Raw genomic sequence first — 13,525 nt, 5'->3', positions numbered from 1 at the left:
TATGCTGAGAAACAGCAAAGGCTGGTGTACGCAGCTGGCATACATGAGTATTCATGAGTCGGATTCACTGGCAAATTCTCATAGATGGAGTAAGGATACTCCAATGTGGATGGAGTAAGGATACTCCAATGAGAGCTGGGTATTTTCCAAAGACAATTTTGTTTCAACCAGCAATTGGTAAGCCACATAAATGTTGCAGGGTGGGTATTGTTTGTTCAGCTTTGGTACAGTTGTATGAAAAAGTTTGGGAACCCCAAACTTTATTCTTTGGAGTTTTGTTTATCATTGGCTGAGCTTTTAGAGTAGCAACTTCCTTTTAATATATAACATGCCTTATGGAAACAGTAGTATTTCAGCAGTGACATAAAGTTTATTGGATTAACAGAAAATATACAATATGCATCATAACAAAATTAGACTGGTGCATAAATTTGGGCACCTCAACAGAGATATTACATCAATAATTAGTTGAGTCTCCTTTTGCAAATGTAACAGCCTCTAGACGCCTCCTATAGCCTTTGATGAGTGTCTGGATTCTGGATGGTGGTATTTTTGACCATTCGTCCATACAAAATCTCTCCAGTTCAGTTGGCTGACGAACATTGACAGCCTGCTTCAAATCATCCCATAGATTTTCAATTATATTCAAGTCGGGGGACTGTGACGGCCATTCCAGAATATTATACTTCTCCCTCTGCATAAATGCCTTTGTAGATTTCCAAGTGTGTTTAATGTCATTGTCTTGTTGGAATATCCAAGCCCTGCGTAACTTCAAATTTGTGACTGATATTCGAACATTATCCTGATGAATTTGTTGATATTGGGTTGAATTCATCCGACCCTCGACTTTAACAAGGGCCCCTAAACTAGCCACACAGCCCCACAGCATGATGGAACCTCCACCAAATTTGACAGTAGGTAGCAGGTGTTTCTCATGCCGTGTTCTTCTTCTGCCAAGCAAAGTGCTTGACCAAATAACTAAATTTTTGTCTCATCAGTCCAAAGCACTTCCAAAATGACTGTGGCTTGTCTAAATGAGCTTTTGCATACAACAAGCGACTCTGTTTGTGTTTGCGTGAGTGCAAACTCTGCCATACACATGTTTTTTGTGCAAATTGTGCTGAATTGTAGAACGATGTACAGATACACCATCTGCAGCAAGATGTTCTTGCAGGTCTCACAATCGTCTGCATATGCCTCTCCTGTATTTTTCTTGGCCTGCCAGACCTGGGTTTACAGCAACTGTGCCTGTGGCCTTCCATTTCCTGATTACATTCCTTACAGTTGAAACTGACAGTTTAAACCTCTGCTATAGCTTTTTGTAGCCTTTCCCTAAACAATCTTTGTTTTCAGATCTTTTGAGAGTTGCTTTGAGGATCCCATGCTGTCACTCTTCAGAGGAGAGTCAAACAGAAGCACAACTTGCAATTGATCACCTTAAATAACTTTTCTCATGATTGGACACACCTGCCTATGAAGTTCAAGGCTTAACAAGCTAATCCAATTTATTTGGTGTTGCCAGTAATCAGTATTGAGCCGTTACATGCATTCAAATTAGCAAATTTTTGCACAGCAAGTTTTTCACATTTGGTTTAATAGCATACAACTGAATACTGCTTTACTAAAAATCTTTGTTCAGAAAACACCCCAGTTCTCAGATGTTCGTGGGAAATGAAAGACATACCACTGTTATATTTTTTGTTGAAAGTGGATTAAATTATTATGCAGGCTGAGAGGGTTTCCCAAACTTTTTCATATGACGGTATATCAGTCAGCCAATCAACCTAGCCTAATGCTCTACCCCTTTTGTATGTATGTAGGTATGTATGTATGTATATATATAGCGCTCCTTGAGGGCAAAGCACTGTACAGCAAAAAAAAAAAATTAGTAACAAACAAGGGGTCACTTCAATAATAAGTAACAATAAGTGCATTATTAGAAATACAATTCACAGAAATATAAAATATAATTACAATACAGATTAAGTGCTCAGTGTCAAGGAGACAAAAGGATGGACGACCCTACCCTGTAGCGCTTACAGTCTAAATTATTATTATTATTAACATATATTTATATAGCGCCAACATATTTCGCAGCGCTGTAAAATGGGAGGGTAGTCAACAGACACAATTCGGAGGTGTATTAAAGTGCTACAGGTTACAGTGCGTGACATTGTGATATAAGTGCCAGTTCCCAGTTCAAGTGCTATCCTTTTATCTAAGAGGATTTCAATGCTGATTATGAATTGGCATGCAAGTGCCAGTGATAGTGTCGTCGACAAGGTCACTTTCCCATTTCAAAGCTGTGTAAATCAATTCTTTTTATAGGAGGAGAGTTAATGTTTTACCAAGGAAACTCCTTGTACCCTTTACATACATTCTGTGGTCATGTGATGCCTCTTTGGTATCTGAAGCTCCTAACCACATCATAGTCGTGTGTACATAAGGACATCAATTGCATTGTAAACACCAGAAACTATTCTGTAATGTGGCCAAGTGAGGAATCCAAGTACACTTTGTTTTTAGTGATGGCAATAATCCGACATTTGCTTTTAACCTCAGAGTCATCTACGTTATTGTGGGCTGAAACACAGACTGTATGCCCTTTTGTTCTGCTTTAAAGGAAGTGATACTAGGACTGTAAGTCTTACTGCATTTCCATGAGCAAACAACATAAATACGTAGTTATCCTCTGACTAATACAAAAGAAACAGAATAGTTTAGGGTTAACAGAAACATAAGCTTGTGAATATTGACATTTAGTCAGTCTTGATAATGATGAGGAGGAAGGAAGGCAACAAGCAGTGTGAGCCTATGGCTGATAAGACCAGTAGATTGATAAAGAGCACATTGGTTTATATTGTTGTATAAAAAAGCCCTGCTCCCTCTCTCCTCTTATCATATCTGCGAGATATGATCATCCTTTTTCTCTGAGATTCCTTTAACCTCAAGCATAGAAAACACATATGTTTTCAATTAACAGATGAGACAAATGTGACCAAATATGAAAATAAAAAATGCGGTGCTTATTTTATAGAATTTAGGAGACATTTTATACATCAACAATGAAAAATTCTGTGCCCTTGCTGAGACAATCAAGTTAGTCCTCACTATCCCTCTCGCAGCAATCTGTCGCTGTACATGCTAGAGTCGGAGTCAGGTCAAATACATCATTGCCCTGTGTTCCCTTTGCTTAGGCAATGTATTACAGATAACTGTCTTTCAAAATAACCAACCCTGACACAAAGCTACATAAATAGAGACGGATTGCTGAGAGAGGTGGAGCTTGTTTAAGGTACAGAATTTTTTATTTTGTTTGTAAACTTATTTTTCATGAGTTGAAGCACCTATTGAATTTAACTTTTTTGCAATGGTTCCCCTTCAAAATATTGACTAAAGTAAAACATTTTTCATATGTAAAAGATCTGTAAACCCAAACACAATTGTTTTGCACAATGAAAGCAATATAACTCCAGGCAATGTTCCTATATACAAGTATGACAAGTGTTTCATGATTTTAATGTTATTTGCAGATGTTAAGAAGTTATCAATTGTGTATATTTGTCATTTAAGTTGCCAGATGAGGCTAATTTACGAGCAAAGACCCAAACAATAGGCCTGATCAGTGTTGGGTCCCCCCGCCACAGGTGAAGCCCCCTCCAATGCACCCCCTGCCCTGCAGGTACCTTTCTTCCTGAAAGACGGGAGGTGGTCAGGAGAGGAGGGGAGGTCTGGGAGAGGCACGGGGAGCAGGTACCGCGGGCCCAATCTGTTTTACTCAGATGAGAAAAACTTATACTCAGAGAGCAAGATGATATTCAATGAGAAAAACTTATCCCACTGTTTATCATTTATGACATGAGCACTGTTGATGTCTATGAAGGAAAACCGTAACTGAAGCCAAGCATTTTTCACCAAGAATGAACATCCTCAGAGGCACGAGACCCTTACGTTCTGCAGTGGATGAAACGCCACATTGAAACCCAAAGCCACCCCCTACACCATTAAACCCAGCTGACAAGGTCCATCACATTCCCAGTTCTGCACAATGCTTTCTTGTTTTTGAGGTCATTTGTGATTGTTTCCAATGCTTTTCAATGGTCAGGGGTAAAAAATTCAAACGATAATTGCAGGGATTGGTTGACTGGGCTGTTAATTTTGTCCTGCCCAATCACAACTGCGTGATGTCATTGCTCTGTCCCAATGTCAAGCCATGCACATCACTGGCCCACCAGCAACATCATAACCCTGCCCACAACATCATCATCCCACCCCCTTTGTCTAGATTTTGGCCCTTGCATTGTTACCAGCACGAGCAATAATATATACTTGTATGTTTCTCACAAGTACTGTATGCACTGTCCTTATGGCTCTATCACTGTTATAGTGTACATTATATCCACATCATTATCACTACCTTGTTCATCACCCCCTTAAAGAATCTCTGTATCCAAATTCATTTAAATAAGCCCATTGACCTAATGTATTATCACACCTAGTTACATATTGGCCTTTTTATTTGGTTTTACACTTTATCTTGCAATGAACTAATATAATTTCTATTATTTTCATTCTGACTGGATCCCTGAGATTTGAACAAGTACCTTCATGATATTCAGAGGGACACTTTTTTGTGACAGCCTGAAGTCTTGAACTCATGGACATCACCAGATTCTGGGTTTCCCCTTTTTAATGCTCTCAGTTGCTGTTTGTTTGTGGGCCTTTCTATCTGAAGTTTAGTTTTCGACAAGTGAAATGCATGTTCAATTGGGTCAGGCCCCATCTAGAATATGCCGTAAAGTTTTGGCCTCCATCGCCCAAACAGGACATTATTGTATTAGAGAGGGTACAGAGAAGGGCAACTAAGCTGGTGAAAGGTATGGAAAATCTTAGCTATGAGGAAAGACTGGCCAAATTGGGGATGTTCACGCTGGAGAAGAGGCGCTTAAATATGATAACTATGTATAAATATATAAGGGGATCATATAATAATCTCTTTAATGCTTTATTTACCAGCAGATCCTTCCAGTTAAATATATGGAAGGGTTTTTTACAGTGAGAGCTGTGAAGATGTGTAATTCTCTCCCTGAATCAGTGGTACAGGCTGATACATTAGATAGCTTTAAGAAGGGGTTGGATAGCTTTTTAGCAAGTGAGGGAATACAGGGTTATGGGAAATAGCTCATAGTACAAGTTGATCCAGGGACTGGTCGAGTCAGGAAGGCTCTTTTTCTGCCTCTGAGGCAAATTGGAGAGGCTTTAAATTGTTTTGTTTTTTTTGCCTTCCTCTGGATCAACTAGCAGTTAGGCAGGTTTATATAGACTTAAAAGGTTGGACTTGATGGATGTGTGACTTGTTCCAACATAATTTACTATATAATTCTAAGCAACTTTTCATTTGGCCTTCATATTTTTTATTGGTTTTTATTGGTTTTGAATTATTTGCCTTTTCAGCTTTCAAATGGGAGTCACTGACCACGTCTTTCTATTCAGGCCTCTCCTTTTCACATTCAAGTCTCTTATTCAGATCAATGCATTGCTGCTAGGGTCATTTCGACCCTAGCAACCAGATTGGTGAAACTGCAAACCGTTGAATACAAAGCTAAATACTCAAAAAACACAAGTAAAAAACGAAAACCAATTGCAAACTGCCTCAAGATATCACTCATAATAAAAGTGGATTTAAAGGTGAGCAACTCCTTGAATTCCTGCTCTAGTAGAAGAGATAGCCTATATAGGAAGGGTATATAAAACATACACAGTATTAAAAGATTAGCAGAGAAGAGCTTCACTTGTGTAACTAATCTGAATCTGCTCTGGGTACATCAGGAAATCAAAATTAGCTCTTCATTGCCATCTCATAAAAAGCATCAATATCTTGATAAATTTGTCTTTCAACTAATAATTTACTGTGGAGTGAGTTGTTTTAGCTTATAACCTATTTAATGTAAAGTGTTCGCCTAAAAGGTTTGTTTAAGTGAAAAGTGTAACGTGCCCCTTTTTTCCTCATTTTGCTACAGATCCTTGAAATTCCTTTTCTGTTTGTGAAATCAGGGTGGGGAGGAGACAAGGTCAGGATCTCACTCATTACAATACATGACATTGTTGGAGATGCCAAGACTACGCCTTAGGGTGAGGCTACAGAGAGCCAGGTGAGTGATAAACAGTGCAACACTAAGTTACATGCTGTAGCTCACATCTTTATAATCACACAAGGTGTGGTAGAGATACACATAAGACAGCCATTTGTAGAAGAGGTCAGTGGTGGAACAGCAGTGAGAATATATATTGATACATTACTGCCTAGCTAATGGTTCTGTAAATAAGACCATACTGGCTCTCTAGGGAAATTTCCCACACACATTGTATTATTGTGAGTGTGTATTCTCCATATTACAGCACATGTATTTTCCAAGTTCCTTCGCACAATTTTTATCCTGCTGTTTTTCCTGTCCTTGCCATATTTATGCCTATTTTCTCTTTTAAAGGGATCCTGTCATCGGAAAACATGTTTTTTTCAAAACGCATCAGTTATTAGTGCTACTCCAGCAGAATTCTGCAATGAAATCCATTTCTCAAAAGAGCAAACAGATTTTTTTATATTCAATTTTGAAATCTGACATGGGGCTAGACATTTTGTCAATTTCCCAGCTGCCCCTGGTCATGTGACTTGTGCCTGCACTTTAGGAGAGAAATGCTTTCTGGCAGACTGCTGTTTTTCTTTCTCAATGTAACTGAATGTGTCTCAGTGGGACATGGGTTTTTACTATTGAGTGTTGTTCTTAGATCTACCAGGCAGCTGTTATCTTGTGTTAGGGAGCTGTCTGGTTACCTTCCCCTTGTTCTTTTGTTTGGTTGCTGGGGGGAAAAGGGAGGGGTGTAGTAAAGAGTGACTGAAGTTTATCAGAGCACAAGTCACATGACTTGGGGCAGCTGGGAAATTGACAATATGTCTAGCCCCATGTCAGATTTCAAAATTGAATATAAAAAGATCTATTTGCTCTTTTGAGAAATGGATTTCAGTGCAGAATTCTGCTGGAGCAGCACTATTAACTGGTTCATTTTGAAAAATATTTTTTTCCCATGACAGTATCCCTTTAAGTATATTTGTTTATGTCCACAGGCTTATATGCTCATTGATTTCTGAGTCTAAGCCCTGGCTCAGCCATGCAGGTACTGGATGGCTTTGAAGGTGAACTTTGAATCTTGAGCCTATCCAGTATCTCACACTGAAAGCCAAAATATTGTAGCTACTATATAGAGCTTAACCAATGATGAGCCAGTCATTTACTGGGAAGTAAATTACTACATTTTGATTCAAACATCATGAGAGTAGAAGAAATAGAACTGACTTCAATCAGAAGTGGGCAACTCCTGCTCCATTAAGTAGACCCAAAAATCCGCAGTTTGATGAATAGCTTGATTGACACTGGTCTTTGTTATTGCTTAATTCTCATTGTTGGGAAAGCTGGAAGACTAGTGGATATGAAGTTAAGGTGTGTCCTCTGATTAATGCTAAACACGGAATAAGTGTCTGTTTTTATTATTGTGGTTGACATGCATTCCAACAAGCTGGAGTCATTAGGTTGTGATTTGGCAATTTCGGGATGAATTTGTTCTTCACTAACGATTGTGCAAAGCAGCTAAAAACATGGAATGTCTTTGCACATGATAAGGAATGGAGCAGTACTGCTACTGTGGCCTGGCCTGTATATCAGCCACTCTCATGTGAGAATCACAAGATTCAACTTTAGCTGACTATTTGGCATCAGTATAGCTATGCTTATCTCATCTTGGCATCATAACGTTATCAAATGTAAACAAGCTAAACAGGCAAAGAAAATGTTTTCAGTCATTGACAACATTTTCAGAATGCTGTTATAAAAAACGTTATTTTCAAATGTAAATAATTCCCAGCAGCCAGTGTCAGGACCCATCAGATAATCATTCTGCTCCTTGTTCTTATATAGAAATGGAGAATGGCCCTGAGATAACCAAATACGGTCAAACAGTTGGGTCAGTAGAGGTTCCAATCAGAGTTTTTCTGATATTCTGGTGGGCCAGTTGAAAACTGCCAGCTGCTAAAGATGGATTCATTTTGAGGGATTGACTAAAAAAATCCATGCACTGGTGATAACTTCAGTAATTTATGAATTATGTCAACCCACAGCATAATTCTACTAAATATTAAACGGAATTGTTTTGGAGACACTTTTATCACTACGCAGAATCTATTATTAGTTAATTATTTGCCTTTATTTATATGGTGCTGACAGTCTATTATTACTCAAGTCAATTAACCCGCCTCTCTGATTTTGGAGTGGGATGAAACCAGAGTATTGGCATGTTCAATTTTAAATCCTAATGCTGCAAGGCAGACATGCACATTTGGAATAAATGACATTTAACCACATGCGACAAATCTCTCCATCTATGGAAAATACATATACACCTGTAGAGACCCATTTATCAATAGTCGAAGCACTAGCTCTGTGTGTCTTCACCCTAAAAAGAATTGACACATTTAGCAGACTCCTTTGTCAATTTATCCAGTATGTGTTTCGTTGCATTGAGCAGCTGAATACCATTCAGATCAATAGGGTGTTAATGCTCAGTGCAGTTCAGCAGCAGCACTAAACTCTATGACCCACCCATCGCCAATTCTTTTCCGAGTTAAATGAATCATTCCAGCATAGACAAGAAACTATAAAAGTAGGAAATGCCTATTATTGCAGGGTAAAATAAATTGACCCCCATATTTAGCTTAATGAAAAAAAAACATTACAATACATTGTATTGTACAATGTATTAGTAAAATATGCTGTATATAGACAATATAGTTACTAGCAGTACCTTAAAGGGGGTGTTCACCTTTTAATTAACTTTTAGGATGTTATAGAATGACCATTTCTAAGCAACTTTTCAATTGGCCATCATTATTTATTTTGTATACTTTTTGAATTATTTGCCTTTTTCTTCTGACTCTTTCCAGCTTTCAAATGAGCGTCGCTGACCCCCTTCTCAAAAGCAAATGCTCTGTAAGGCTACAAATGTATTGTCAAATGCTAGTTTTCATTACTCCTATTTCTATTCAGGCCTCTCCTATTCATATTCCAGTCTCTTATTCAAATCAGTGCATGGTTGCTAAGGTATTTTGGACCAGAGCAACCAGATTGCTTAAAATGCAAATTGAAGAGCTGTGGAATAAAAAACTAAATAATTCAAAAACCTTCAATAATAAAAATGTAAAATCCATTGCAAATTGTCTTAGAATGTCACTCTCTACATCATACTAAAAGTTATCTCAAAGGTGAACATCCCTTTAACTAGTAGCACTACTCAGAACCAGTGTCTTGTACAATTGCCAGCACCAGGGTAATCTCCATGTATATAGCACCAGAGGGTCCATGTCTACGGTGGCAGTTTTATAGCACAGTGTATGTAATGGGGAAAAAGCTTTAAACATAAATTCCTTCCCTGACACTGACAATTGTAGATAAATCTGGTGGTGGTGCACCCACAATCAGCACATGCACAGACTGTACTACCTATGCACCGACTGGCAAGGGGTGGGTATAGTTTAAGGTCCAGTTCCTAGGGCAGCACCTTACTAGAGCCATCCTCATATCCATAAGTATACCAATGCTATTGTGAGACTGGATTTGATATTGTTATTATTGATATACACATAAAAACTACTGAGACAAGCTGGTAATATGATTGTGGCTGCTTTACTTCAACTGTTCATAGCATGTTACTCGTCTATACCGGTGTATTGCTGCCCTACTGCTAGCACATCCAAGTCGTTGCAGTGCACTCCAAAGTCAAAAAGATCGCTCAGGTAGATTATCGGTTAAAAGATCATCCTTTATTGATTTACATCAGGTTAAAAAAGAAATGCTAGCTCATGGTCTGACGCGTTTCGTAACTATGTACTTCATCAGAGACCTACTGTTAGCAAACAACTTTCATCCAAATGGTTATACCCACAATTCTAGAATAAGATCTAGCCTTTTTTTTATCTCATCGTGTGGGTAAGACGACAGTGTGAGCTCTTGTTCAGCCCTGGATGGCTTTGTCCTGGTTAAACACGCCTGTCAATCAATGTGGCACAAGAGAGTAGAATGCCTAAACAGCGCTGGGTGCTGGCAGTAGATACTGTCCCACTATTAATCTTTACAGATTTTTATTGCTATGTTATAAATAACATCGAGAAGATCATGAAGGTAGGAACAGGGCAGACTGTATGAGTCACAGGGATTGTATGAGCTACTTATTTAGTACTTTTAGTTCCACTGGTATAATTTAATAGGCATGCATAAATAGCAACAAGATAACATTGCTAAGTAGGTTTCCATAAAAATGGATTTCCTTTTGAACCTCATGAAATACTGTGAGCAAGCGTTTAACCCTGCCCCAATAAAAATCATGTGACATATTGTGATTTTACTAGAAGAGGATATTGTCAGTGCAATGATGAAGGCTACAGCTCAGTACACAATAATAGTTCCTGGATTTGTTTCAAGACTATTTACATCATCATCATCTTTATATCCAGTAACCCCAGGATTTTCCCTGCTGCAAACAACGTAGTCATGCTGTTTGTTAGCTGGACATTGCAAGTCAATGGCATATAGTCTGATATGAGTATAGAGACAGCGCACATAATACATTTTATACTATAAGAAAACAAATTAAAGTATATGGGCAGGGCTGCTTTCAGGTACCTGTGGCCCAGGGGAAAATCTCATTAGTGGTCCACCATAGCCAACACAAAAAAGAAGCAGGTAAACATGAATAAAATCATGAAGGCAATAGAAAAAATAGTCTACACTTACCTTAGTAGACAGGGTTTCAAAGTGTGGACCAACAGATAAACTATAAACAAACATTTTTACAATTTTGCTTATTTTTTCAAAGAATTTCCTTGTGTTTTATTTTGTCAAATTGTTCAGGTTTCTCAGGTAAAATCTAATTTCTTTATTCCCTTGTTTCCTATGGCAGACATTGTGAAGAGGTGAGCAGAAGTTTGCCGGGAACCAACTGATAGAATAACAGTATGTTATAGAATGGATAATTCTGAGCAACTTTTCATTTGGTCTTCCTTGTTTATTTTTTATAGTTTTTTAATTATTTGCCTTTTTCTTCTGACTCTTTCCAGCTTTCAAATGGGGAGGGGAGTTAACACTGATCTAACGCTGTTCTAAAAGAATGATCCTTTGTAAATCTGCACACATATACTGTACTTGTAGTCTGATTTTTCTGTAGAATGACAAAACGATCATGTTAAAGGCATAATCTGACCCATCATTCTATTCCACCAAAGGAAAGCATTTATTTGTTGGTGCATTTGTGGTAAGGCTGGTATTTCTCACGTTCAAAAGCAGTTTTGTGTTTCACAAAGTTTAATGACCCTTCGCAAGACTAGTTCATATTCTATAAATATGTTTATGATGTAACTTCTGTTGTAGATACAAGGAGGTTTTTAATGTTACACCCGTTCTGTGGATGCCATGAAATGCCAATAGACTTTGCTTATTCTGCTTCCATATTTTATATAACAGAAATAAAAATATAAGCAAAGATGACTGGAGTTGCCAGCTTTTCTAAAACCTGCCTTCCTATACTTTCACCTTTCCTCCCATCAAGCATTTATTTTTACTGAGCAGGTGGCAATGAGTATGGATTCTAATGTACAGTATCAGATAAATAATTCATCTAATAATTTCCAGTTTTTAAACCAAAACTTTTTTAGGTTTTTTAAACGTGCACTCTCCCCCCTCTGAACCAGGGAAGGTAAGGGCTGGGGAGGGGCAAGGGGCAGCTCCTAGTGCAGTATTGTGCCTAACCAGGTATTTGCACCCAGTGCAAATATTTTGCCCCCACTCCTGCTCTCCAACAGCCCACCATCAGCTCACTACCCCAACCCACTTACTCACCTGACCTCTCCCCATCATTAGGATGGATGGGAGCAGAGTTATGCGGTCTTTTTTTTAATTGCACCCCCTACCACTGCACCCTAAGGGCTCTTACTCACGGGCATTTTTACCTGCACTGCGCTTTTTCCGTTCAGCCGCAGGGGAGTGCAGAAGTTGACACACTCAATTATTGTGAAGGGGGCTGTACTCACACAGACGCATGTATGCGCTGAACGCAGGTGAAATGCATGCGTCTGTGTGAGTACAGCCCCCTTCACAATAATTGAGTACATCTACTCCTGCGCTCCCCTGTGGCTGAACAGAAGAAAGAGCAAAGCAGGGGAGCGCAGGAAAAACCGCCCATGTGTGAGAACCCTAAGCAGCTGCCTCTTCTGGCTTCAAACAGCACCTCACTAAACAGCTGAATGCAGATGGAGCACAGTTTGTTGGGTCTCACCTGTGTTTGGCGGTTCAGTGTTGTAGGTATTGTCACTATTTGGCTCCAGCTAAACTTGGGATAGAGCAGTCCCCTATTAACCCCCATCCCATATTGGGTTTTCCTATAAAAATGCAATCCAAATGGTTACAGTACCTTTCCACAGAGAAACGCGCTCTCTTTTCAGAATCTCTCAGCAACACACTGGTCTTTTTTGCTTTCTGTCTGTCCTGGCACTGATGAGGCCACTAACCAGCTAATTATCTTTCAGGTGAGGGACTTCAGTACAATTAACCCTGTGAGCTCCGCTGAGGCAATTGGAGAGGAACATAGGTACAATATAACAGCCTAAAGCATATTCCCAATGACCAGCTCACCGGATATCTTAAAATATAAAAACAAAATCTTGCCTAATTAAAGAAAACGTCATTCTAAGTGACTTTCGAATATAAAGAATATGTATTGAAAGCAGCAACTGAAAGCAGCATTTGACTCTTGAAACAATGTAGCACAAGTCAGCTTTCCTCCTTCTAAAACAGATTAATCACACTCTGATCGCCTTTACATTACCATAAAAAACTAATTTATATTCAAAAATCATTTTAAAAGAATAAGCATACTAACCCCAAGGTAATCTGCCTATTACCATGGGGTCTGTATGTGTATTCTTTTAAAATGATTTTTGAATAAAAATTTGTTTTTTATGTTTTTTATGGTAATACAGTGTATAAATGTTCCAATCGTACGAATCATCGGACTTTCCCATCTCCCGACCCTCCACTAACCATTCAGATCAAAGTCTTTACCATTCCGATCAAATAAGAACAGATCACCCAATGTTCTGCCCCTGACAGCAATCGTACGATACTTATGTCTGACAACACTAGTGACAGTCTCCCTCTGAAAATCGTACGATCGGCAATACACGCAGAGATATTATCGGCAGGCGACAGAAATTTTCTAACCTGTCCAAACGACCTAACGACCAATCTCCAAGGGACGAAAAATGTCGGGACTCTCCACACACGGTCCGAAAATCATACGAATCCACGATTCGTACGATCGGATCTTTGCGTCTATGGCCAGCTTTAGTCCCAAACGCTTTGTCGGTATTCCATGGGTACCCGACAGGACTCAACAGTAAGGGATGGATATACATTGCTTCCAATTG

At 38.9% G+C, this 13,525-nt stretch overlaps 1 long non-coding RNA gene across 1 annotated transcript in view; it reads right to left on the bottom strand.

The window, feature by feature from the left end:
- Window positions 1-12,582, bottom strand: part of LOC108714460 — a 93,609-nt gene extending 81,027 nt beyond the window's left edge. The window contains exon 1 of the long non-coding RNA XR_001935369.2: window positions 12,511-12,582. This is a non-coding gene — a long non-coding RNA (uncharacterized LOC108714460). The remainder of the gene's footprint in view (window positions 1-12,510) is intronic.
- Window positions 12,583-13,525: the final 943 nt, after the last annotated feature.

This window comes from Xenopus laevis, chromosome 4L (genome assembly GCF_017654675.1).
Source record: "Xenopus laevis strain J_2021 chromosome 4L, Xenopus_laevis_v10.1, whole genome shotgun sequence".
Classification (NCBI taxonomy): Eukaryota; Metazoa; Chordata; class Amphibia; order Anura; family Pipidae; genus Xenopus; species Xenopus laevis.
Note: the sequence above shows the minus strand (reverse complement) of the source record. Positions and strands in the feature narration are given on the sequence as shown.